This window comes from Mytilus californianus, unplaced genomic scaffold, assembly GCF_021869535.1.
Source record: "Mytilus californianus isolate M0D057914Y unplaced genomic scaffold, xbMytCali1.0.p SCAF_11, whole genome shotgun sequence".
In the NCBI taxonomy this organism is placed as follows: domain Eukaryota; kingdom Metazoa; phylum Mollusca; class Bivalvia; order Mytilida; family Mytilidae; genus Mytilus; species Mytilus californianus.
The window spans coordinates 193,744-221,724 of NW_026262593.1; the positions used below are offsets into that span (position 1 = coordinate 193,744).

The 27,981-nt window shown below is 31.5% G+C and overlaps 1 protein-coding gene and 1 long non-coding RNA gene across 5 annotated transcripts in view; one reads left to right on the forward strand and one right to left on the reverse strand.

Annotated features, from left to right (window-relative positions):
- Positions 1-1,160: 1,160 nt before the first annotated feature.
- Positions 1,161-27,892, reverse strand: LOC127719314 (uncharacterized). Its single transcript, XR_007990213.1, has 2 exons — positions 27,811-27,892; positions 1,161-1,618 (listed from the first exon to the last, which is right to left on the reverse strand). It is a non-coding gene; the product is annotated as an uncharacterized LOC127719314 (long non-coding RNA).
- LOC127719308 (uncharacterized) overlaps positions 9,153-27,981 on the forward strand; it is a 188,608-nt gene continuing 169,779 nt past the window's right edge. For 2 of the 4 annotated variants that reach the window (XM_052225352.1, XM_052225353.1), the window contains exon 1: positions 9,153-9,400. The gene's annotated coding sequence lies outside the window, so the exon portion shown is untranslated. The remainder of the gene's footprint in view (positions 9,401-27,981) is intronic. The other 2 variants (XM_052225351.1, XM_052225325.1) reach the window with 2 other exon arrangements.

Consider the following 27,981-nt stretch of genomic DNA (forward strand, 5'->3'; position numbering starts at 1 on the left):
GATGATTCCAAGCTAGAAAAATGAAGCAGTCTACAAAAAATAAATGTGCACTTATGATTTGTAGGAAATATAAATGTCAATCGCTGGTAGTTGCAAGTTATGACATTATCAAGATGCTTGATTTCTTGATTGACAACATATTTGTTACGTTTGGAGGACGCGTTTTTCAACAGACTGTCGGAATTCCTATGGGAACCAATTGTGCCCCTCTTCTTGTCGACTTGTTTCTTTATTATTATGAGGCTGACTTCATACAGGAACTTCTTAGGAAGAAAGTTAAGAAGTTAGCAATATCCTTTAACTTTACGTTCCGCTATATAGATGATGTTCTCTCACTAAATAATAAAAAAATTGGTGACTATGTTGAACGAATCTATCCCATCCAACTAGAGATAAAGTATACTACAGATACAGTTAAGTCTGCCTCATATCTTGACTTACATCTAGAAATTGACAATGAGGGTCGGTTGAAAACAAAACTTTATAAAAAAGATATGATTTCAGCTTCCCAATTGTGAACTTTTCATTTCTATTTAGCAACATTCCAGCAGCGCCTGCATACGGAGTATATATCTCCCAGTTGATACGATATTCCCGGGCTTGTATTTCCTATCATGATTTCCTTGATAAAAGGTTGCTGCTCACAAGGAGGCTATTAAACCAAGAGTTCCAAATGGTGAAGTTGAAATCATCCCTTCGTAAATTTTACGGACGCCATCACGAGTTGGTTAAACGTTATGGAATAACCGTTTCACAGATGATATCGGATATGTTCCTTATGTCGTAACTACAATACATTTCTCTTTTCACGAATGTGACCTCTAACGCATTAGACTATTTACCGGATTTGTAATCACATAAGCAACATGACGGGTGCCACATGTGGAGCAGGATCTGCTCACTCTTCCGGAGCACCTGAGATCACCCCCAGTTTTTGGTGGGGTTCGGTTTGCTTAGTCTTTAGTTTCTATCTTGTGTCATCTGTACTATTATTTGTCTGTTTGTCTTTTATATTTTTGGCCATGGTGTTGTCAGTTTGAACTGGCATTTTATTCTGGTCTGAAGCATATTAAAAAATACTTCAAAGTATCATTTTATTTATATGACCATTGATCACAGCTGCTTTTTGCTATTAAACAAAATTCAGTTAACAATAAACATTCAATTACATCGACATTCAATTATATTCATGATATTGTAGTCTTGTATATAATATAAAATAAGAGATGTGGTATGATTGCTAGTGAGATAACTATCAACCAGAGACCAAATGAGATAGATGTTACATGTAGCAACATAAGGTCAATGTACACTCTTCAAGGATGAGTAAAACTATACTGCATAGCAAAATGAGGTCAATGTACACTCTTCCAGGATGAGTAAACCTGATGCTGCATAGCAACATAATGCCAATGTACAATCTTCAAGGATGAGTAAAACTGATACTGCCTAGCAAAATAAGGTCAATGTACACTCTTCCAGGATGAGTAAAACTGATGAATAAAATTTCCGTTTTCGTCACTCGCAGATCATTCTCCCGAGGAGATTTGTATATGTAACCGACTTGACCGGTCCATGTAACCACGTTCCTCCTTGCCTTTTTACCGACGACGAACACCTGAAAAATACAATTGTATGTAACACCAAACATTTTTGTTGTTATTTTAGCATGTATGCATATAATTTCTAAACCTATACAAATATGTTATTAATATCTGTTTTCTTGTCAACACAGGAACATATATATTGACCGGTACATCTAAACACTGCTTAGGACTCGTTACATTTAGTGCACTAAGGACTAGAAGGGGCGCTGTTACATGTACATTGTTTTCATATTATTGTAGAGATTGATATTTAATACATAATTTCCAAATTTTATAGAAAAAGAACCACAAATAAATGAGAAATTGAACAATATTTAGACTCGTGCCGGTTTTTCTTTGATATAGCCTAAAATCAGTGAACCGATTGACACGAGCCAACTTACATAACAACTGATTAAACAATCGTAATCTTTTTTTATTTTAAATAATTAACAATCGTAAAGACTAGTGCTACATATGTATAATCAAATGTTTTGTTCTTATTTACAAAGATCAAAAGGGCAAATCATTTTGTTTTTGTTTTATTTCTCTTCCGATAAAGTCATTGGCGTACATGGATTTGATTTGCGTCAACTAATAAGAAATAATTATTGTTTCTTCCGAGACCTTCTATGCCGAAATGTATTTAAAGACCAGGACCCGATTTCATATGGAAGTTGCAGGAAACAATAATATCGTTTAAATACAAATATGATTTTAATTTTGACACCATTCATAAAATTTCACATTTTTTCTGGTTCAATTATCACAATTTACATTAATACCATTACAGATCCGGACAAGTGCTAAACTGCCCCTTTCAAATTTGATTTTACAACTTTATAAGAGAGGAAAGGCTAAGGATACCAAAGGGGGGATTCAAAGTCGAAAATAAACTGACAGCGCCATGGCCATAAAAAAGAAAAGGACAACAGACAAAGAATAGCACCGAATTTGTTTGACAATCTAAAAGTTTCCAAACAAGGTAAAATTGTCCGTTTGCTGTTTAACAGGATGAATAAAATATCGGTATAAACTAGATCAACATTTCTGTGGGTTACACGTCAGTATGATAGCAACCGAACGACAAAAAAAACAAAACCAAAAGACATCTTAAGAGCAGCATGTAGTATTCAACAAAAGACCGGAGTATATAAACATGATAGAATATATGATGACATGAACGATGAGAAAAAACTAATATTAAAGGCCTCGAAATGAAAAATATGAATAATTCAATTGAGAAAATTACCGGTCTAATTCATAACAAAACAATTTACCAACAACAAATATGACAGACATGAACCAACAACAACAACAACCGAACTACAGGTGGGGTTAATATAAAAAAGAAGATGTGATTTGATTGCCAATGAGACAACTCTCCACAAGAGACCAAATGACACAGAAAGTAACTATAGGTCACCGTACGGCCTTCAACAATGAGCAAAGCCCATACCGCATAGTCAGCTATAAAAGGCCCCGAAATGACAAATGTAAAAAATTCCAAACGAGAAAACTAACGGCTTTATTTATATACACAATAATGAACGAAAAATAAAATTGTAACACAGCAACAAACGACAACCACTGAATTACAGGCTCCTGACTTGGGACAGGTACATACAGAATGTGGCGGGGTTAAACATGTTTGAAGGCGCCAACCCCTCTCCTTATTTTACCTTGGACAGTGATGTTACAGTACAACATAAGAACAAACTATAAAAATCTGTTGAAAAAGGCTGAACTCATCAGATCGACACAAAGCAGAAAAACATCTGACAAAAACGCAGACTAGATGTGGCATGGTATTTATTTTCCCCCACAAAGTAGAGATCTGAGAGAACTCTCAGCTACTGATAGCTAGTTAAAGGCCAAAAACAACTAATAATAAAAAAAAACAATGTATCTAAGTCTAAAATGACAACTCGTGTTAAAATCCTGGACAAGTCTACCTTTTTCTTCATAACAAACTACTTTTTCTATTTGTGTATTTAAAAAAAGGGGGTTCATATATTTGATACACTTGATTTCTTTTGTCAACAGATACATGTCCTGAGACATTTAACCTGATGAAGAAGCCATCTAAATTAAGTGTTATGGACACACACAACCCCTTGCAAGACCACTTTTACTGGGTCCTTGTATGATATGTTGCAGGGCATTCACTGCCCACATAATACTTTGACGGATGACGGTTACAATATCCGCTCTTCATCACGGTTGACTTTTTTTTTATCACTAAAGTGTTTGTCACTGGACATTACAAAAACACAATGATTGAATCGTTCCAGTCAATTTTTTATATGAATATTGCGGATGGTAAAAAGTTAATTCCATCGATTGAAAAAGAATAGTAGACAAAAAGGCATATGTTATAATTACCATTACTAACCGAACCACAGATGGTGAAAATAGTAACGCGTTATTATATCGACATTACATGTTTAATACTTTGTTACTATATTTTCTGATATTTTTCTCACCAGGCTAGAATCAAATAATTTATTTTTATGTCGCGATTTTTTTTTTTATGAACTTAAAATCAAAATTAATGGCAAATACTTTCAACCTGAATATTTTTTTTTTATCATTTTTTTTTTTTCTTTCTCCCTGGTCAAAATATTTTTTTTCTGAACATATATAAACATAACCCCCTTTAATGGTCGGTCCCTATGAAAAACTTACACGCAAATTTGACCTGTTTCATATTTGAATGATTAAATTTGATATTATAAATACATGTACATGTATATCTAAAGATTAATAAAGTTGAATAACGACAACTTAAAACCTAAAATACAAATGTATATTAACCAGTAAAATGCAATTAATGGTATAATAAAAACATGTAATTCAAGTGTTTCATACCGATTAAAAAAATCTTCAATTTTAGTGGCCGAATAAGGTTGATTCCATGGCCAGGTGTTCAGTGTTCGGTGACCCTTATCGAAAAGTTTCAGATGTAGGCTTTCCTTAAAATTTATAAAATATTAGATCATAATTACTTGTATGTATACCTATGGAAGATTTTCACGTACTTTCACGGCAAAGGCTGCATGACGATGATGTTCAGAACAATTTTTTATAAAATTAAAATGGGCGTTGATGGCAGATCTTTCATTGTTTCCGTTAAATTTATTCTCAACTGTTATACACTATATGGGTAAACCTGTCTACTGTTATTGACTGTATTTTGGTCGCGTGATGACTTCTGGATATTGCTTTCGTGGAGTTGCTGTCTTTTCACTTATACCCACTATATTCTTACAAATGTGTCGTTGATACATTCGTGTGACGCACAGTTCATAATTCTATTGTGGTGTAAATGAGAGGTGTCCGTTGTTATTCTGTGGTTTACATGTTGTAATGTACTATTATATTATTTATTTATGTGTGTAACATGAAGCTTTATCGACATTTACATAATATATGTAATAATCAACCTATGACTGATAAATATTCACTGCGACAAATGATGTTAGATTGAAAATACCTGCGTATTGAATTCTTCATGATTTTTTTTACCGTTTATTTTTTCTCTATTGTACTTTTTCGATTAAAAGTTGAAAGCTTAGATTATGCAATATGCAATGTTTTTGTGGAATCGTAGACTGGTAAAAATTATTTGTTATAATATGTTAGATAGTTTGTTTTATGATTTAAATAGTCAGACGAACCTGGTATTTGCTAATTAGTCTGTCGTTTATTTATTTTATTTTTTTCTATTGTAAACTTTTTGACTTGAGATATTTTGTTCAGTTTTTCTATGCGTTGATATGTGAAAAAAATAAATAAATTATTGTCAAGGAGCAAACATCCAATATATCATTAGACCTTTTTTTTTAAAACATCATGCACGGACAAATGAACATCTCTTTTGGCAAGGGTTCATTATTGTCGGCCAGAAAGAAGAAGACAAAGTGACTATATTTTTTAAATAGGAAAAATTTGAAGAACTATGAATTATATCGACGCATGCACAGTCATACTTTCGGATAAGGGATAGGGTTAAAAAAAGAGGTTCCGGCTAACCCTAACCCTCATATATTCATTTGCTAACCATATCACAACCCTAATATATCCTTCCGTCGCTTTCGCTACCCCCCTCCATTTTCCCCATCACTTAACCCTAACCCTAAGTTCTGACATTTCTTAATCGATTTAAAGATCTATGCTGATAATAGTCTGGGCTTCGTCCGCTGTAAATAATCGTCATCTATGTTCAAATATGTTTGCCTCGAGCATCACTGAAGAGACACATTTTGTCGAAATGCGCATCTGGTGCAGAAAAATTGGTACCGTTAATGTTATTTTATCTGTTGTTTCTCATAAACTTCCTCATTATCGGACAACACATTACACTCATCCAATAGAGATGATGGACAATAATTGTCGGTATCATACAATATTGTATTTTAGAAGTTTCTTTTGCGTTAAAGCAGAATCTTCCTTGGTAGTGCAATTTTCTTTGGGACTTATAATTGTAACATAACTGGGTGAGTATATTGCTTCTGTTGAGTGGGAGGTAGTTTCGCATGACTATCATTATGTTTTTCCTCAATTCATTACATATCAAAACTTTCATATAAATGCTTTTAAACTATTGCCAGTAATGGTTTGTTTAAAGAAGATAACAAAAATATGCATTGATTTATTCGTTCCGTGTATGCTCACTTGTTTTTGTTTATATGTCTTTTGGTTGAGTTAAGCCATTGCAATTGCTATTTTATAGTGTGTCTTTCTATGTTGTGATGTTACACTATTGTTTCAGGTTAGAGTGAAGGTTGGCCTATTTAAACGTTTAAACCCGCTGCATTTGTTTGCACCTGTCCTAAGTCAGGAACCTGTTGTTCAATGGTTGTCGTTTGTTGATGTGGTTCATGAGTGTTTGTCGGTTTTCGTTTTTTATATAGATTAGACCGTTGGTTTTCCTGTTTGAATGGGTTAACACTAGTCATTTTGGGGCCCTTTATAGCTTGCTGTTCGGTGTGAACCAAGGCTCCGCGTTGAAGGCCATACTTTGACCTATTATGGTTTACTTTTACAAATTATGACTTGGATGGAGAGTTGTCTCATTGGTACTCATACCACATCTTCTTATATCTAATCAGTGTGATAATATGGCTTCAGTTTTTGGTAATTATTCAAGGAGACGTTTCTACAAGCATGTTTGCGGAAACTTATTTCATATGTGGTGTTTAAGAGTGTGAATTCAGAGCAATTACTATTAAAGGTAGTGGTAATATGTCACACGATATGTTGTATAGGTGGAGTTTATCTGATCTTTATCCTACACAGTTTTGCAAATTGACTGCAGGAAAGGAATTTCAGAATATTAATATAGATGAGATCTTTTTTCAGATTTTGTCACAACTGGTCACATAACTTTTTCCTTATGCCCACATATACTATCAATACAATCCCTAAAATCTTTGAGAACGTTCCATACAACTGAATCAAGAAGAAACATAAAGATACAATTACAATAGAAAACATTTTTTTCAATTTTATTAGTGTTATGTTTTCAAAGCACTGCCATGTGACTTGAATACAGGATGCATGATTGCACAATGTTTAAGTAAATCTTTTTGACTTTAGAATCAATTAGAAATTTTGTGAATGGATGCTAGAATTTTATATGTACTATTTGATCTATCTGTTATTCATTTCGAGTCGTTTCATTTTAAATCATTTATGAAAGGAAAACCTTTAAATGATGTAATCATCACACAGTTCAGGTAGCGCACTCAATCACATCTAGTATATTTTATTAGAGATGAACTTTTTGAATTCAAAACGGAAAGTCCCTTATCAAAGAGAAGCGAGATGGACATTCAAACTCATAAGTCAAAAATAAATTGAAACGCCATGGCAAAAAAGAAAAAAGACAAACAGACAAACAACAGTACATAAAACACACCATAGAAAACTAAAGACTAAGCAACATGAATCCCACTTACAACTGGAGGGGATCTCAGGTGCCCTAAAAGGGTAAGCGGACCCTGCTCCACATGTAGCAACCGTCGTGTTGCTCATGTTAGAACAAATCCGGTGATAAGTCTAATTCGGTAGGTCACATTCAAGGAAAAGGGGACGGAAATATAATAATGATAATTGGAACATATCTGTTGTCGTCTGTGAAACAGATATTCCATAATGGTCAACCCTGGAATATTGTATCAACTGGAAGCTATATACTCCGTATGCAGACGCTGCTGGAATGTTGGTACATAGAAATACAAATGGCATATCAAAAGCTTAAACACATCAAACGAACGGAAACAAATATCATATTCCTGACTTGGTACAGGCATTTCCTAATATAGATAAAATGTTTAAACCTGTTTTTATAGCTGGCTAAACCTCCTTCTAATATAATGTACGTTTTGTCGTTATATATAATGAGTAGGAAATCCAACCTAGTTGGGACATTTGAAGACAGCTCTAAATGCATGGACACAGAAGATATTTTTGTTTTTAAAGACTACTTATTAGTTAGATTCAATGAGTAAATGACAAAACCGTTCGACCAGTGATGGATAGAAATACTTTTTATTAAGAATTTATCCTCGCCTTTACGAGCATATATTGCCTTTAAAGCAATGTGTCAAAACATTTTAGTTTCATCTTCTTCTCCTGCCTTTGTTGCAATATAAGGTAAAAAACAGTGTTTTATAATATGTTGCAAACTGTCACAATCCTGAGAAAATTAGATAAGATGTCTCAAGGTTTTCACCCTAAAGTTTCCGAAGAGGAGGTGCAATTTGGACTTTTTAATGCAGTGTACCTTCAGAACTCATTTAATTATGAAGAGATTGGAAGAGTAACGGCTACACATTATAGCTAAAATATGGTGAAAAGGACAAGTTAGAAGTTCATCAAAAATTATTGGATATCTGGATTATATTTCCAAATGGTATATTGTTGTATGTGAATTTTAATATTGTATATTATATTGTGAGTTTCAAGGCATGTGACAATCCATCTTTTGTGTACTCTGATTCTATGTTTTCATATCTTCCTGAGAAAAGGAATACTCAGCTTTTTTTGTAAATTACGAATAGAATTCAGATGTAGACGTGTTATGTTATATTTGTAATTCTCTAACTAGTTTATTGTGAACTTTGATTTATTAATGCATCGTTGAACATGATAATATGGATGTTTAAACTCATTTACAATACCTTTTAATTAAGAAAAGGCTTTAATTTTGAAAAGACATTAACTCAATAGTTTAAGTTAGAGACACAATGGATAAGGGTTGATTCATGATTCATTTGTATAAAGAGAACCTTTCACAAAAGGTATGATCGGCCTTATTTTTCATGAAAATAAAAATGATAATACAACTGAGAAAGGGAAAAGAGTAATCAATGGAATATAGTCAATACATAAAATGCAGTCGCCTCAGTACAATAGACTCATTAACCATCAAACCAAAAATCCATGAAAAAAATTAGGACATACAAAAACGAACAACCCTTGGTTCATATTGTTTGAATTGGTACAGGCACACAATGTTGTTGTGTGAAACATGTTTTACATGCACACATACTATGTTTTAATGTTCTACAAAACTTCGGAAATGCCTGTTTGCTGTCCGCTCGCTCGTTTACATTTCGACAAGGTTTTTTCGTTAAACCAAATCGTGATTTGAAAACATAATTTCTTTGCAAGATAATACCAATAGTGATCCATGTTGCATAGTGCGATTTAAGTCGATATTTTATATTGTACAGGTAAAAGTAATAAGTGCAAAACATACGATTAGATTGAAGTCAGTATTCAGATCATGGATATAAACCTTCGCTGTAAGTTCAATGTTTTGTATTATTAGTATAATTTTTTGTTGATATAAGAAAACAATTGTTAATCCCTCTTCAATCAGAAGACCAGTTGTGTAGTTATTTGACATACCTTAACTGTTTCATTTCAGATAATTGTATACTCCTCCAAGAAGGTTTTTATATTTTGATTAAACTGGAAGACATGTGCACAACAAAAGTCGTACACACTTATATCTTTGTTCCTTTTTCAGTGTATTTACAACCACTAGATCGATGCCACGGTAAGTGGACGTTTCGTCCTCAAATGTATCAAAAAGTAATGTCGATATAAAATATCATTGATATATTCATTTTCTATAAATTATATTTTATACAATATTTGTTTTAAGTCTATATAATTGATGAGTTTTTACCACCACTGGGTCGCTTAACAAGGACAGGGTAAATTTCTTTAAAACCTTGTTTAACATACATTCTCTGATTTTTACGCCTATTACTTATCAATTTCCTGTTAACCAAAAACATAAATCATAAATCAAATAGCTCACATTTTTATTATTTTAGTTATATCTTTCAACAGACTAATATTTTTTATGCATATGTGTTTTTGGAATGATATAAAAAAAATAGCTACATTAGCAGTTTTTAAAATACCTGATTCAATGAGAAAAACGAAATCCAAATGAACCTTAATACATTGTTTCGAGATTGTATTGCGTGTGGCTTACACTTCCGTATATGTTATTCACCATTTAAACAGGACTTAGTAGGACTATGTATATTAAGCATATTTGTCCTATATTAAAATGATAAATAGTTAGTATACATGTCTAGGAATCTGATCAACTGGACCATATTAACTGATTGCTAAAACACCACTGAGAAACGAAACGATAAGTTTCTTTAGTTAATGTATGTCATAATTTCTTTGTTTTGATGTCAATATGGGGCAAAATATATACTGGAGTATTTTATTTTCGATCGTTGTTGAAAAGATTAGAGGAACAATACAAATAAATTGGCCAAAAGGATTATTATGTTTATAAAGCAAGAAAACATTAATAAATTGAAAATATTTCAAATTTACAAAAAAAAAGTTATTTACAATATATGTTAGGCAGAAAAAAAGAGTCCATGTCCCCCACATACATGTCATTGATTAATTAATTATAACTAAGGTATGAGTTGGTTATGACCAATTTAGCTACATAAATTGACTAAAGAGGAGGATTAAGTGCACTACTCAGAAAACAAAAGATCAATAAACAACACGCTCTACATCAGTATTTACAGCTGAAATATTTGCAAGTAAAAATTATGTGGCATTAAATTTCATTGTTAAAGAAAAGTTAACAGTTTTACAGTAAAAGATAATAACAAGTAGGATTTAGTCATATAATGCAAAAGTACACTATCTTTTGAATAAAACTATTTAAAAGTATTTCTATGCGTTATTTGATATTTTTCTATAATACATCTAATCTCCTTTACCACTAGTCTGTAAGATGAAATTGATATAATCTTTTACGTTCTTGAACCGAGGAAACAATAGCCGAACTTCAACAAGATGATTAAAGGTTTAAACCAACAAACATTTATCAAATATTAACATCTCACTAAGTTGTGAAGTGAAACAAATTCTTCTTGAGAATAAAGATATTTCTATTTCGTTATCTCTCATTTAAGGGGGCACAGAACACATCAGGGTTTAACTCCTCTAAAATCAGCTGAACGTTTCAATTTCATACTATTAGTGAAGAGAAATCAAGCTGCACATTGACCAAAACTAGTGTTTGTCGAACTGCTATATATCCAATGAAATTATTACTGTAAACTGTGTGGGTCAAATTTTTGTGAATTTCTATATTATTTGTTAACAGGCCAAAGTTAATATTTTTTCAGAATTTTTATGAATATTAAACGAGCCAAACCTATCTTAGTCAAAGTGTTGGGTACCCCCATTAAAACTGTTGACAAAATTATTTGTGATTTGGAGTCTAAAACACTTGTTTTCGATAGTTATTTGAAATTACAATGTTTTGTTTATGGATGTGAAGTTAGCAGCCGGTTCGTTATTCGATATTCCACATTCAATATCCAACCGGCTGCTAGTAGTCGGTTCGATATTCAAATTTAGTTGAAAATCATAAAAAATATAATATTTGATAACATTAAAAGCATTATTTTTATAGTTGAAAGCAGTGAAAAGATACGTAGGAAGTCGTTTTATGACCTCTTCAAGTTGTCTTAAACTCTCGTTATCCTCAAATATAAACCCTTATCAATGCTTGTGTAATTTGCATATTTGTCTTTATGTAATATAGATTTTTATCAATAAAACGACATCAAAACTGTAATTTTATATCTAATATTTCTTTAAACAAAAACAAAAACCGATCACTCTAGAAAAAATTTAGAAATATAAATAGAAATATATATGGAAAGCCCAAAAAAAGAAATACATAGTGAAAACCTACCTGAGACCGCTTAAATGACGATGAGACCCCCTTGTTCTTTCAATGTCCATACAATTCGACGAATTCATAGACTCTGTATAAATAAAGATTGTATCAAAAGGATTTCCCAGAATAATGTCATCTTCGATATCCACGAAGGGCTTAGATTGTCACTTTTCAGCTAAAAATTGTCAAAATTTCAGGACAAAGGGCACAGGGCAATGGTGAGAGCCCCCTGATCTCTCAATCTGCCTAATATTAAGCAGAAAATTAGTTAATAGATAGATACAAACGTGACTAAAAGGAATTTGTGTACACTTCTTGTCTTCTATGTTTACGGAGGGCCCAAAGTGCCAGTTGGATATTCAAAATATATAGCGAAAACCTACCTTAGACCGCTTAAATGACGGTCAGATCCCCCTGTTGTTTCAATGTCCATACAATTCGACAAATTCATAGACTCTGTATAAATAAAGATTGTATCAATAGGATTTCCCAGAATAATGTCATCTTCGATATCTACGAAGGGCTTAGATTGTCACTTTTCAGCTAAAAATTGTCAAATTTTCAGGACAAAGGGCACAGGGCAATGATGAGAGCCCCCTGGTCTCTCAATCTGCCTAATATTAAGCAGACAATTAATTAATAGGTAGATACAAACGTGACTAAAAGGAATTTGGGTACACTTCTTGTCTTCTATGTTTACGGAGCGCCCAAAGTGCCAGTTGGATATTCAAAATATATAGCGAAAACCTACCTTAGACCGCTTAAATGACGGTGAGACCCCCCTGTTCTTTCAATGTCCATACAATTCGACGAATTCATAGACTTTGTATATATAAAGATTGTATCAAAAGGATTTTCCAGAATAATGTCATCTTCGATATCTACGAAGGGCTTAGATTGTCACTTTTCAGCTAAAAATTGTCAAAATTTCAGGACAAAGGGCATAGGGCAATGATGAGAGCCCCCTGATCTCTCAATCTGCCTAATATTAAGCAGACAATTAGTTAATAGGTAGATACAAACGTGACTAAAAGGAATTTGGGAACACTTTTTGTCTTCTATGTTTACGGAGGGCCCAAAGTGCCAGTTGGATATTCAAAATATATAGCGAAAACCTACCTGAGACCGCTTAAATGACGGTGAGACCCCCCTGTTCTTTCAATGTCCATACAATTCGACGAATTCATAGAATCTGTATAAATAAAGATTGTATCAAAAGGATTTTTCAGAATAATGTCATCTTCGATATCTACGAAGGGCTTAGATTGTCACTTTTCAGCTAAAAATTGTCAAAATTTCAGGACAAAGGGCACAGGGCAATGGTGAGAGCCCCCTGATCTCTCAATCTGCCTAATATTAAGCAGACAATTAGTTAATAGGTAGATACAAACGTGACTAAAAGGAATTTGGGTACACTTCTTGTCTTCTATGTTTACGGAGGGCCCAAAGTGCCAGTTGGATATTCAAAATATATAGCGAAAACCTACCTTAGACCGCTTTAATGACGGTGAGACCCCCCTGTTGTTTCAATGTCCATACAATTCGATGAATTCATAGACTCTGTATAAATGAAGATTGTTTCAAAAGGATTTTCCAGAATAATGTCATCTTCGATATCTACGAAGGGCTTAGATTGTCACTTTTCAGCTAAAAATTGTCAAAATTTCAGGACAAAGGGCACAGGGCAATGGTGAGAACCTTTACATATACAGAGTCTATGATTAAGTTGAATTTATTGGACATTGAAAGACCAGGGGGGTCTCACCCTCATTTAAGCGGTCTCAGGTACGTTTTCACTATATATTTTGAATATCCAACTGGCACTTTGGGCGCTCCGTAAAGATGGAAGACAAAAAGTTTGTATCTACCTATTAAGTAAATTTCTGCATAATATTAGAAAGATTGAGAGATCAGGGGGCTCTCACCATTGCCCTGTGCCCTTTGTCCTAAAATTTTGACAATTTTTAGCTGAAAAGTGACAATCTAAGCCCTTCGTAGATATCGAAGATGACATTATTCTGGGAAATCCTTCTAATGCAACCTTTACATATACAGAGTCTATGATTAAGTTGAATTTAATGGACATTGAAAGACCAGGGGGGTCTCACTCTCATTTAAGCGGTCTCAGGTATGTTTTCACTATATATTTTGAATATCCAACTGGCACTTTGGGCCCTCCGTAAACATAGAAGACAAAAAGTGTTCCCAAATTCCTTTTAGTCACGTTTGTATCTACCTATTAACTAATTGTCTGCTTAATATTAGGCAGATTGAGAGATCAGGGGGCTCTCACCATTGCCCTGTGCCCTTTGTCCTAAAATTTTGACAATTTTTAGCTGAAAAGTGACAATCTAAGCCCTCCGTAGATATCGAAGATGACATTATTCTGGAAAATCCTTCTAATACAACCTTTACATATACAGAGTCTATGATTAAGTTGAATTTAATGGACATTGAAAGACCAGGGGGGTCTCACTCTCATTTAAGCGGTCTCAGGTATGTTTTCACTATATATTTTGAATATCCAACTGGCACTTTGGGCGCTCCGTAAACATGGAAGACAGAAATTGTACCCAAATTCCTTTTAGTCACGTTTGTATCTACCTATTAAGTAAATGTCTGCATAATATTAGAAAGATTGAGAGATCAGGGGGCTCTCACCAATGCCCTGTGCCCTTTGTCCTAAAATTTTGACAATTTTTAGCTGAAAAGTGACAATCTAAGCCCTCCCTAGATATCGAAGATGACATTATTCTGGGAAATCCTTCTAATACAACCTTTACATATACAGAGTCTATGATTAAGTTGAATTTTATGGACATTGACAGACCAGGGGGGTCTCACCCTCATTTAAGCGTTCTCAGGTACGTTTTCACGATATATTTTGAATATCCAACTGGCACTTTGGGCGCTCCGTAAACATGGAAGACAGGAAGTGTACCCAAATTCCTTTTAGTCACGTTTGTATCTACCTATTAAGTAAATGTCTGCATAATATTAGGCAGATTGAGAGATCAGGGGGCTCTCACCATTGCCCTGTGCCCTTTGTCCTAAAATTTTGACAATTTTTAGCTGAAAAGTGACAATCTAAGCCCTCCGTAGATATCGAAGATGACATTATTCTGGAAAATCCTTCTAATACAACCTTTACATATACAGAGTCTATGATTAAGTTGAATTTTATGGACATTGAAAGACCAGGGGGGTCTCACCCTCATTTAAGCGGTCTCAGGTACGTTTTCACTATATATTTCTTTTTTGGGCTTTCCGTAAATATTTCTATTGGTATTTCTAAATGTTTCTAGAGTTATAGGTTTTTCCTTTTGTGTTAAGAAATATCATATATAAAAGTACATATTTGAAGTTGTTTTATTGATAAAAATCCATATTACATAAAGACAAATATGCAACTTAGAAAAGGGTTTATATTAGAGAACAACGAGAATTTACGACAGCTTGAAGAGGTCATTAAACGATTTCCTACGTATCTTATCAGTCCTCTTAACTATGAAAATCGTGCTTTTAATGTTATTAAGTATTTAATTTTTTTATGATTTTCAACTTAATTTTGAATATCCAACCGACTGCTAGCAGCCGGTTGGATATTGAATATTGAACATCGAATAACGAACCGGCTGCTAACTTCACATACATGTTTTGTTTAGAGTAAAATACACAAAACAAGTGTGATTCATATCGAAGTCTGTAAAACACACGTGACGTGATTACTTATAACATATATGCATCCAGTAAATATATATTATGTACTTTTTATCCATTTCGAGGTCATGCGATCCTGTCATGTATTGTTTGTTACTTTTATATGTCTTGTTTAGTTGATTGGTGAGATTTGAACATCTGTAACTTACTATTTTCCTATTTATCCTGAATGCATGAGGTTGTTAGAAAAAAAAAGATTGACTATCGTGACATCTCAAATGGTTTACAACCAAGATTATGATTTGCCTATACGATATATCGATAAAAAGGAAAACTTATGTTTCTTAGTTGAAAGTATCGAGCACACAAATTTTGCTGTAAGATTCAAAATTCTGTTATTGGTTTATGTAATAAAGACTTCGAACGAAACAAAAGATATTGGTGAATCAATTCAACAACTATACTTAATGGTGTCCCTTATTATGCCACAATATGAATTACTGAATCATAAGCCAGAAAAAAAAAGAATTACTCAGAATTTAATGTCTGTTTATTTGACTATAACAGTAAAAAAAAAATAACTCAACCTTGCTTACTATTCTAATAATTTGAACTAGTAATACAGATGCATATGTATAGATTTGTGAAAAAGATGAACGTCTAGCTTTGAGTAATGAGTTCATTATTAGAATTTAGAATTAAAAATAATGAATAGCAAAAAGATATAAAGAGGACAGTTGAAGTTTATTATTTTATATTCTGCAATATAAGCTCTGAAACTGTATAGTGTACATCTGCTGTATTTATAAGCTTAATGTTACATATCTGAATGTTATAAAAGTCTTAACAATCATAAATTAAACGTACACATGGTTATAACATAAATAAGAAAATACCTTGATCGAAGATTGAATATAACTATTTATTTTATCAGACAGTACCTATCTGCTATATTGATAAGTAAATCTGTTTTATCGGAAATATGGCAAACTATGAATAGAATTAATATATTATAAATTTAAAAGCAGAAAATTAATAAAGAAATGAACGAAATTAGGATTATAAAAACAATCCGAACTTTGTAGCCAATGAATAGTACGTGTATACACAGATGGTTCTGATCGATGAATATGTGAATTAATACCAAACGAAAGCCTTAATGGTCTTGGGAAATGTCATTCGTGTATGAAGACCGGAAGGTTAACTGTTAATAGAGGCTAATCTGCATTTCAATGACTGTCAATGGATAGACCAGATGCCTATGTTTTATTTTTGCTTTCTAACGTTGTTTATACTTCGTATTTAATTTTTTTCCTAAGTGTTTTTATTTCCAACGACTCGTATACTAACTTTGTAAATGAATATACTAATTCGAAATCTTAAAGTTTTTAAAACTATTCCCTGTAATTAATTAAAGTCCGTTTAAACATTACAGAACTAATCATTTATTTAATTAATTGTGTATCGATATGGAAAAGAAAATGCTATTTGTATTTCATTTCAAAGCAAAACGAATAAGATTTTTCCAAAACTTTAAACTTTTAAGGTATTGATTAGATCCCAGTGGCAAATTTTCAATTTGAAATTGGGAAACAAATTTACCAGCCAGAAAAAAACATATTTTCAACAAATGTTATCATTCACATTCATATAAACGTTCAGAAAAGGGTTGGTGAAACTAAATTTCATACAAAGACAACTATTGTCACCACACTATCTCATTAAAGTTTGAATTCATTCTCAAATTATGTTTTATTTGTTTTGTGCAGATAGCATGAAACCATATGACTAATTGTGATACAATTGCACCAAAAAATCATATAATGAACCGTAGCGTGTTGTCAAACAACCCTATACAATAATTTAACAAACATGATATTTAAAGTAAATATTTGAGCGTGCGTAACGCCCAGATTAAACCTTATATGAAAATGCATTATTTGCATTTTATTATTTATCATGTACTAATCTAGATTTACGGTGCATAGGGACAATAATACTGAAAGTTTAAATAAAATAAGTTATATAAGATTTTTTTCATTACTTGGTTCTTTGGTTCAGACAAGTTCAAAACATTAAATAGTTCATATATTTTGAAACTGTTGTCAAAACTGGCTTGCCTTTCCATTTATTTAGCACAAGCTACATTTTTTTATAGTTTGAACTGAAATTGTACTGAAGTTATTTGGAAATCTATTTTTGTATGATTTTTAATACATAGGAAATAGTTAGGCTTGGAATCCACAGGTTTATAACCTCTAAAATAAGCTGAATACTTAATGATAGCTCAATTTATAGGAAATGTTTAAGATCACCAAAAGAAATACTCAGAAACGGTATATTTGACACAAATTTTAACTGATTCTCCCAAAACAAAATGTCTACAAAACTGAGAATTAAATTTCAAGAAGCCTTTCCACGTTTAGCTAATAATGCTGTAAATGTGAATTTAATGGCGGAGTGGTTTTTCTTGCACACACGGATAATATTAGTTGATTTCAACAATGTGAAAAGGTCACCAGATACAAGATTATATTCCGTATGGATTTAGTTAACGGAAGATATCTGACGCCATGTGAATCTTCCATTACAAGGATAACAAGTCCTCTATGGGGCTAACACTAGCAGTTTTTCTTTAATTACACTCATTTTATCTGGATTTGGGGGTTGCAATCATGCAGTATATTATGACTATCATCATTCTTATCATGTACTACATTCTAGTCACTGTTTAAAATAAAATAAAATAAAAACTTGTTTTTTTCTAAATCTGATATTATATGCACAAAATCGTCGACAAAATAATGTTGTATCTTTATCATAGCCATATAAACATGCCAACATTAAATTGGTCATATAAAGTTCGATCTAGTACGATGTATCGTTCATGCTGGTCTACGATAAAATAGTTATCGTGTGTTGTTAACAATTGCAGTTCTTACTGTACAAGTTTTAATCTATTATACTTTTTCAATGTGCTAGGCAGAAACGATCCTTTTTAGACTGAAAAACCGGAAAACGTCGATAATGCAAATTCTAACTTTCAAAATAAATAATGTGAACTTTTGCTAATTTATCGTTTCAATACAGATACATTATATAAGATGAATTAGATGATGCAAACCTTTTCATAGTTCTCGTGTAGAGGATAATTAAACAATCAGAAGTATCGATCTCATTGAATCATAAGTGTATTGGAAATCGTAACATAACCTATGGATATCTGTGTTTCGTAAACATTATGATTTTTAGCTATACTCATGTCCAGTCTTGGATTCTACCTTCATATATACGTTTACTCTATCAAATAACAAAACAATTTTATACCTATATGAAAACAGTCATGTACTTAAATAAGGGCGGGGTTTGGGTTGTAGTGTTATACTATTTTATCCTTATTCTCCATTTAAAAAAAAATATTGGCACACAAAAGAATGCAAATAATTATTCTGAATAGTAATTTCATTTGAAATTGTTGAAATATTAATCTGCTTTTCAGCAATAGAAATGTCATGAAAAATGGGGAAAAAAAACATAACAATACCTTTCTATAAAGTGAGTTTAAGATTAAGTTCACATATCAGTGAACCTTAGAACTCGGTTATGCGCATGATAATAGAATATCTAACTTAAATGTGATCGGTCAAACATGATACAAATCCTGTAAATCTTTCAATAAAATAAGATTTGTTGACGGAATATAAGTGAAATGATGCATATTGTTAAAATTTTCTGTTAAAGATAATGCATATTTTAAGGTTTTTCTTGTCGTATAACACACCGAGGGACATCAAGATTGATCAAATGAAAGACTGATCGCATGAAGGTCTTTCTTTGGGCAATCCTGACACCTCGAGGTGTGCATTATCTGACTTATATACCGTAAAAAGATATGTCAAAGATTTTCATGCTATTTTACGTATTTTATGTAATGTGAAATAAAACTCACTAATTATTTAAAAATAAACTTTAGAAATCATTATCCAGTTACAATACAAATATTACTGTAAGTGCATGAAGCAAGACACAAATGAAATGTTACGGTGTATGAAATATTCAAGTCACTTTGTGAGTAAAAAGTAAAAATAACAAAAATACCGAACTTTAAGGGAAATTCAAAACTGAACATCCTTTATAAAATGGCAAAATCAAAAGCTCAAACACATCTAATGAATGGAAAACAACTGTCATATTCCTGCCTTGGTACAGGCATTTCTTTATGTACAAAATGGTGGATAAAACCTGGTTTTATTGCATCAACTTAGTTTGTGAAAAGTGGATGCCATATTTTTTTTCATGACACTTTTGTCGCGGAAAAGCATGTTTTTTTAACGAACTATACAATAATAATTGTTTTCTTTTTTTTTTTTTTTTTGCTGTCAATACCTTTTTTCTTCTGAAAATCAGAATTAAATATCATACTTCCCCACCTCATTATCAAGTACGTGGCTGCTATTCTATAGAAAAATAAGAATATTTGGTAATTTGAACATATGATAGAGTGACAGGTATATATAGATAAGAATTGGCACGAAGAGAGCACGGACTCATGACACATGTACATGTCACAAGAAGAAACAATCTCAATAGGTCAAAGTATGATTTCCAATGCACTGTGAATAGTTTTGCATTATCAAATTCATCTCACACAATGTCCCTTTATTGTAGCGATAAATTATCATAACTCCACATTATTTGTTTCGAAAGTTAAAATGTGCGTCAAAGACGATTTTTTTGTTTTTCAGTCTAATTAACATAAGAAAGGATTGTTTTTGCCTAAGACCTATCAAATTAAAAAAGCAAAAAATAAAATGTAAAAAATAAACAAAACACGATGACTTTCAAACGAATTAAATGTTTATGTAAATTATACTTTGCAATTTTATCTGGGAAAATAATGACCTTACACAGGTCATTATTCTATGCCTTAAAGCAAATTTTTAAATTATAAGAAACTAAGGTTTAACTCCCTTAGACAAAGTTCACCTTATATGAATTTGGCTATTTCTTAGGTCCTTTTAGGTAATATAGCTCTTCAACTGTTTCGGTTCTTATACATATTTGGCTTTGCACGTTCCTGATTAAGGCTTATCCAGAAAAGCGCTTTGGACGCATGGAATTTATAACGTGTTGTTTTCATTTTTTACAGCACTGGGTCGATACCTTTGCTAGTAGACTATCAGTCCCTGAGGGTATCATCAACCCAGTAGTCAGTACTTTGGTACTGAAATGATTTATATCAAACCTTTCTTAAATTTTCCGTTAATACATTTTTGAATTATTAGATACTACGGTTCAACTTAATCAGGCAAAGTTGACCTTAGATGGATTTGGTTATTTTTGTATGTCCTTTTAGGTAATATAGCTCTTCAACGGCCTCGGGTCTTCTGCATATTTGGCTTTGTGCGTTTCCGAGGAAGGCAAATTCTGTAAAGCACTTCAGAGGCATGAAATGTATTACGTGTTGTTTTCTTTTTGACAGCACTGGGTCGATACCTCTGCTGGTGGACTATCAGTCCCCGAGGGTATCATCATCCCAATAGTCGGTACTTTGGTACTAACATGTTTTATAACAATTTTTCTAAAATTGTCCGTTAATAGATTTTTAAATTATTAGAAACTAAGGTTTCTACTTCCTCAGGCAAAGTTGACCTTAGATGGATTTGACGATTTTTTAAGGTCCTTTTAGGTAATATAGCTCTACAACTGTTTCAGTTCTTATGTATATTTGGCTTTGAGCGTTTCTAATGAAGGTAAATCCAGAAAAGCGCTTCGAACGAATGAAATTTATAACGTGATGTTTTCATTTTTACAGCACTTGGTCGATACCTATGCTGGTGGACTATCAGTCCCCGTTGGTATCATCATCCCAGTAGTCAGTAGTTCAGTAGTGACATGCTTTATTACAAACCTTTCTAAAATTATCCGTTAAGAAATTTTTAAATTATTAGAAACTAAGGTTTCAACTCCCTCCGGCAAAGTTGACCTTAGATGGATTTTGATTTTTTTAAATGTTTTTTTTTTGGTAATATAGCTCTTTAACTGTTTCTGTTCTTATGCATATTTGGCTTTGAGAGTTCCTGATGAAGGTAAATCCAGAAAAGCGCTTGGAACGCATGAAATCTATAATGTGTTGTTTTTACTTTTTTACATTTGAACTTAGTATCTTCCGTTTTTTTGATTTTTCAAAAGAAAGACATATCGTTCTGAAAAAATTGTACATAAGATTGTTTTACACACATTTGGGTGTCAGGATTGCGAAAATAAGACTTTCCTATGGTCAATCTTTCATTTAAGGAATCCTTAAACCCCTCGGTGTGATAAAATGTGCATTATCCATGAAGTTAATAAAAAGAAACAAAATACCAAGGGAGCATTCAAAACTCATAGGTAAAGTAAAAACAGACAACACCATGATAGTTTGTTAATGTAACATTGTTAATGTCTGTCAGTATCACAATTGATTGTTTTCTAGAAGTTGAATCCGTTCTTAATGCATACAAAGTTGCCAAACATCCAATATACGTTCTTATTATGTTTCCTTGCCTCATATTTTTTTACACTTGATAATATATTTATTGCACTATTATTATTGCTGTTAACAATGACCTTATTGCTACAGCTTTAACCGTAAGGTATCATGATAATGTTAATATCCATAAGAACAGAGTTTCATTTGGATAAGTATTCTTTTCTTCTATGTCATGTTCGAATATTACAGTAAATTTCAATGTACAACAATGATACAGTATACTTATCCGAAAAAAATATCCACTGTCCCATTATTTCGTTTATCAATTGCATCATTTAAGTGTGTTGAATATTGATTTTCGTGATCTGATTGTTTACCTTGTGTAAAGCTGAAAGCATGCTTTTTGATGGATATTAATTGTAAAATTTGCCGATTTTACATCTTTATATTTGGATTTTAAACATATTTGGTAAGTTATTTATTTATTTATATACATTGTAGTTGTATGAGAATATATCTGTTTAAGTATCCTAACACATTTTGCTAAATTTTCATTTTTCTTTTTTTTTTAGATCAAACTTTAAAACACACGGACTGTTGTGTATTTTTTGTCTAGATGTTATGATTTTTCTTGTTCTTCTAATTCCGATTTGAAAATAATGTATACATTAGTAGATTTATTTCTGTGATTTGATGCATAATAGAATTAGTAGATTGCAAATCATATAATTGTCAGAATAATATTGAATCTAATATACTCGCTATATGTTATTTCATAGCCTATTACTATATCTTTTAAGCTGATTTTTTTTTATTAAAATTCATTTCAGATAAATTTTAATCTATGATTTCCTAAAATACTTTAAGAAATTGACATTTATTCAAAAAAGTGCATATACGTGTCTGTAAGTTGACAATGTTGATAATATGGGCTTGATTCGGTCTTCCATTTATAGAGATTTTCACTATTTGATAAAATGCAACTTATCAATTTCTATCTTAACATTTAATGTTTATTCAGTTCTAAATGTTGGTGTATAAATTTAAACATAAATTGGGAACACTAATTTATTTGTTCGGAGAAATTTCATGTTGAGGTATTGGTATAACTTTGCTTAAAATTATCAATTTCAATATTTTCTTTTTATATATCTATAAATGAGCTATTATATTTGACATTTGGTTTGAAGGATTCTTTCATAGCTTAAGCTTTTAACCATGAGGTTGGTTTTTTTTTGACAATCGAAATTTCTGATATCCTATTTTGGTGCTTCGCAGTTGTTTGAATATTTTTTTTTTTGTATGCTATTTTCCCATTGTCGTCGATAATATCGTTTAGATAAATGAAATCACTGTGTATCCAATTATGCATAGTAAGCGCCTTGTTTTGAAATTTGGTAAATGTGTTACTCCAGATTAATAGCTTTCTTATCTCGACAAAGTGTTTTTTGCATGAATTAGAATCCAATTTTGTGTTACATCTCAGTAAAAATGGAAATATCTTTAGTTATATCTAGTTTTTTTAAAAGTTTGATTGTTTAAGTTCATTCTGAAATAAGGAAGTTTTCTCCTAATTCTTAGAACAATAGTTTTGGGATCAATGCCCAATTATCTTGTTTTGCTTGCAGTAAAAGAGACCCGTCTCATCTGAAGAGAGTAGAAATAGCTTTTAATAATGGTTATTTTTAGGCGTCCCTAGTATCTCAATTTTATTTTTCACAATTATTTTCATTAATGCTTTAATATATTTCTAGCACTTATACGGGTTTATCTATGAATTTTATTTCATCTACTTTTAGCTCTACAATGTTTGAGTTTACCATTCCAAATTCCCTCTGTTTTTTTTATTCAGTTGTAGTCCGGAAAGAAGTACCAAACATTTTGATTATATCTAATATTGTTCAGATTTTTTCTTTTAACTTTAAGAAGAGAGTTGTGTGATCAACGAATTGCAAAAGGAGTAGGTTCGATAAGGCCCAAAAATGGCCTCCTTTTTTTAGCTTAAATTATAAATTAGGATTTATCGACCAATATCACAGTGAATCATAGCTAATACAGTGACTAGATAGAAAATAAGCCTTTTTGTTGAGAATTTACGTTCCTGCGTATTATTCATGACGTAAAAAATAGTACTCATTTTTATTTTCCACGAAAAAATCAATGAAAATGGGTAAATTTGCATTGGTTATTAGACAGGAAACATAGAGCGCATACGTCGACAAAAAGATCTTTTAAAACAATGTTTTTAAAAACATTTTACATGTCTAACTTGAATATTTAGTTTGTCGACGCCTGCGCTATATGTTTCCTGGTCCTAAATTTGGTTGAAATCTTGCCGATTTTGTCAAATTTGGCCAAAATCTCTTATCTTGACCTATTTGGGATGTAAAAGTAAAAATCAACGCTTTAGAATAAAACTTTGACACAAATAGTTCTATTTAACTTTCTCACATGTCTTTAAGTCAACTTAAAACATTTTTTATCTCTTAAAATTGAACTTTATAATCGGGGCCAAATATGGCCCTTACCGAACTTACTCCTTTCAAACTATATGTTTTATTATCAATTTTGAATTCTATGCCTCTCATATTTTTGTTTATTCTTAGTTGGTTAGCCATTATTTCTACTGACATTACAGAAAAAGCACGGGCATCCCTGCCAGATACCCCCAAGGTGTCCGGAAAAGACCGATATCCACCCGTTATTAAATTTAGAGCTATTGATATTTGAATACAAGGTTCTTATCAAATTTATGAAGGGTTTATTAAAACCCAAAAATTCTAAAGTACGATGCTTAAAATGCCATTTTAATGTGTCGAAAGCTTCGAAAAATCTATGAATAAAATAGCACCTTCTATTTTAAACTCATCTGCGTAATCTGTTACGTCTTTTATTTGGCGTAGATTAAATCCTATGAATCTTTTTTTATGTACCCTAAAGCATTAATGATTAGATATAGAATTTTGTTTATTCTTAAAGTGAATGAAAGTATTTCATAATCACTACTTAATAATGTTATTGGTCAGTAATTTGCAAGTTCCAATGGACCATTTTTCTTATAAATTAGATTCAGTAAACTTTGTCGTTGCGACAATAGCAGTTGTTTTAACGCTAAGGAGTAAAAGTTTTAAAAGTAGAGAGCCAATAGGGCCTTAAGATTGTTTATAAAAGTTAATGCTTATCCCGCTCATTCCTGGACTTTTGTAAGGTTTTAGATTATTTACAGCAGTTCGTCCGACGTGATTTATCCATGATTTACTTTCCTCTTCTGATAGTTTATAATTAACTTTTGTTTTAGTATTGTATTTTTGAACATCTATACCCGGTTTTTGTTTTTTGTTTAGTGTCGTATAAATTAGTATAAAAATCCCTTTCAATTTTTTTTCATATTTCATCCTGATTTGTTACTATTTAGTCGTTATTATTGTTCAATTTTATTATTGTCTTTTTGTTTGTTTAGATGTTTCAAGACTTAGGAAATACGCGTTCTTTTTTATCTCTATTTCTACCCATTCTTGTTTTGTTCTTATCTGTGCTCCTTTAGCTGTGCATTCATGTTGGTTTTCTAGTTTTTTTTAATAATCTTTATTTATAATGTGGATATTGTTTTCTTTTATAAAATCATTTTCCTCATTGTTTGATTTCTCATATGTTTTTAGTTGTGATTCTAATTCACGTGTTGTATTTTTTTTTCTATTTTTGGCGATAATTTTACTAAACTAAGTACCATATTCCTTTATTTCTTATTTGAGGGAGTCCAAAAAAAGTCCTGAATCAATTAATTTTTTTTTTTCGATCTTTTTACTATGTTTTTGTATTATTTTACCTATATTGTACTCGTATTCATCTCTTTCTCGTCAAGAATACCGTTATCAACTTTTCAGTATCCTAGGCCTCTAGTTTCAGATGAGACGGATTGTAATTGTATGGAACTGCTTGATGGTCGGTGCTTTTAGTACGAATAGGTCTTATGTTACACGACTTAACTATAAAAACTACATCTGTTTTGATACGAAAAAAAAAACATGTCAATTCGACTACACTGGACTAGATTGTTTCGTCTCCAAGTATGTTATATCTTTTAGGGTTTAAGTGTCTCCATATATCTTTCAAGTCGTTTGATTTAATTAAATATGTTTAGGTTATTGGCTGGTATGCTTACATTTTTTTACGAATAGTAGAATTGTTTCTATCTTCATTTTTAAGGGCAGCATTCATGTTTCCTCCTAAAACAATTGTACCTATGGCATTTTTGTTTATATAATCATTTAATGTTTTGAAAAAAGATATTTCGTTAGGATTCTATATTCGGAGCATATATGTTTACAAGAAAAAAATTATATTTTCAGATTCGATATTTATCATGAATATTCGAATTTTTAATCTTCATGCTCATCTTCTAATGTATAGTCATTTTTTTCATTATTTAATATAGCTACCCCTCTGCTTGAAGTTTTTCTATAACTATGATCACATAAATGATCTGATTTAATAGTTAGAAAAAATGAAAATAAAAAAAATACTGAACTCCGAGGAAAATTCAAAAAGGAAAGTCCCTAATTAAATGGCAAAATCAAAAGCTCAAACAAATCAAACGAATAGATAACAACTGTCTTATCCTGACTTGGTACAGGCATTTTCTTATGTAGAAAATAGTGCATTGAACCTGGTTTTATAGCTAGCTAAACCTCTAACTTGTAGAACGCTTTCTGAAGATGTTTTGAAGGGATTTCTGGAATGAAAGATGTTTTACGTTTCTGATTGTTTATCCATTGGTAAAATCTCGTTCTCATTTGTTTAACGAAAGGTCCCTTAACATGTGTTGTATAAATGTGTAGATTATTCAACATGCTTAAATCAAAAAGAAGTTGATCTTTATGTTACTTTTAACTATTGTATCTTCTTTATATTTAATTTGCGTTTTTAAAGTACACTTAATTCACCAACATTAAATCGTTGCTTTTTCAACATGGGAGTTTCCTATGAAAATTATTATGCTTTTTAATTTACTTTTTGCATCAATTTTTTTCAGTTGATTTATCATTTGTAGCTTTCAATTTCATGTGCCCGATATGGCACCATTGCCTAGTAGTAGCATTAAAAAATATATATATTAATATGTGGTGCTTCACAATACTATTATTACAAGTTAAAAATACTAGAAGATAAAACAAAATTCTAATAAAATCATATTGACGTTAACTATGATTTTCGTTTTTTGTTTGAGATATTTACTATAGGTCAATTAAATTATTCATCAGATTCCTTTTAATATCATTTTATAGAAATCTGTAAATTATAGATAACAACATTGACGATTATTTATGGAGCGAGAAACTACGAATGTTGTTTTAATAAAAAGGAAACACATAGGTTCCTACTTTATATTATATCGCCATATACAAAGTGCCCAAGTATGAAAAGCTTTTGCATTAACTTAGACAAAGCATAACATCGGAGTACCATTGTTTAAAAAATCTTCAAATATAGATGACTCTAATATATATCACATCGTCATTGCAAACAGAAAATGTATGCAGTCAAATGAATAAAATTTTGATTTTTGTTTTACATATTGTTCATCTGTGCAGCTAGTTAATGAATGGTCAATTTTATTAAAGGCTGCACAAAAACGTAGTTAAATTGTACTCACTAATATCATGGTAATACGTGCACATTTGCACAATGCAGACAAGAAAGACTTTTTTTTAATAGATCTGAAAATCTTTTTTAAAATGGAATTTTTTTCTGTATTCATTTAAACTTAATTATAATAGTATCAGTTTTAATGACTAAAATAAAGTAATGTATTCTTAGATATTGTTAAGAAGAAAGCTTACCTTAGTATAAATTAAAATGAAATGCAAATATTTTTCTACAACATAATTTGAAAAACATGGAGTATGATATTTCCCTTTTGCAAAATCATGAACCGAAAAACCTCGAATGAACAAAATAGTCAACATGTGTTGTTGTGAGTTAAACAAACATGCATTGTTGATTATTTGTGT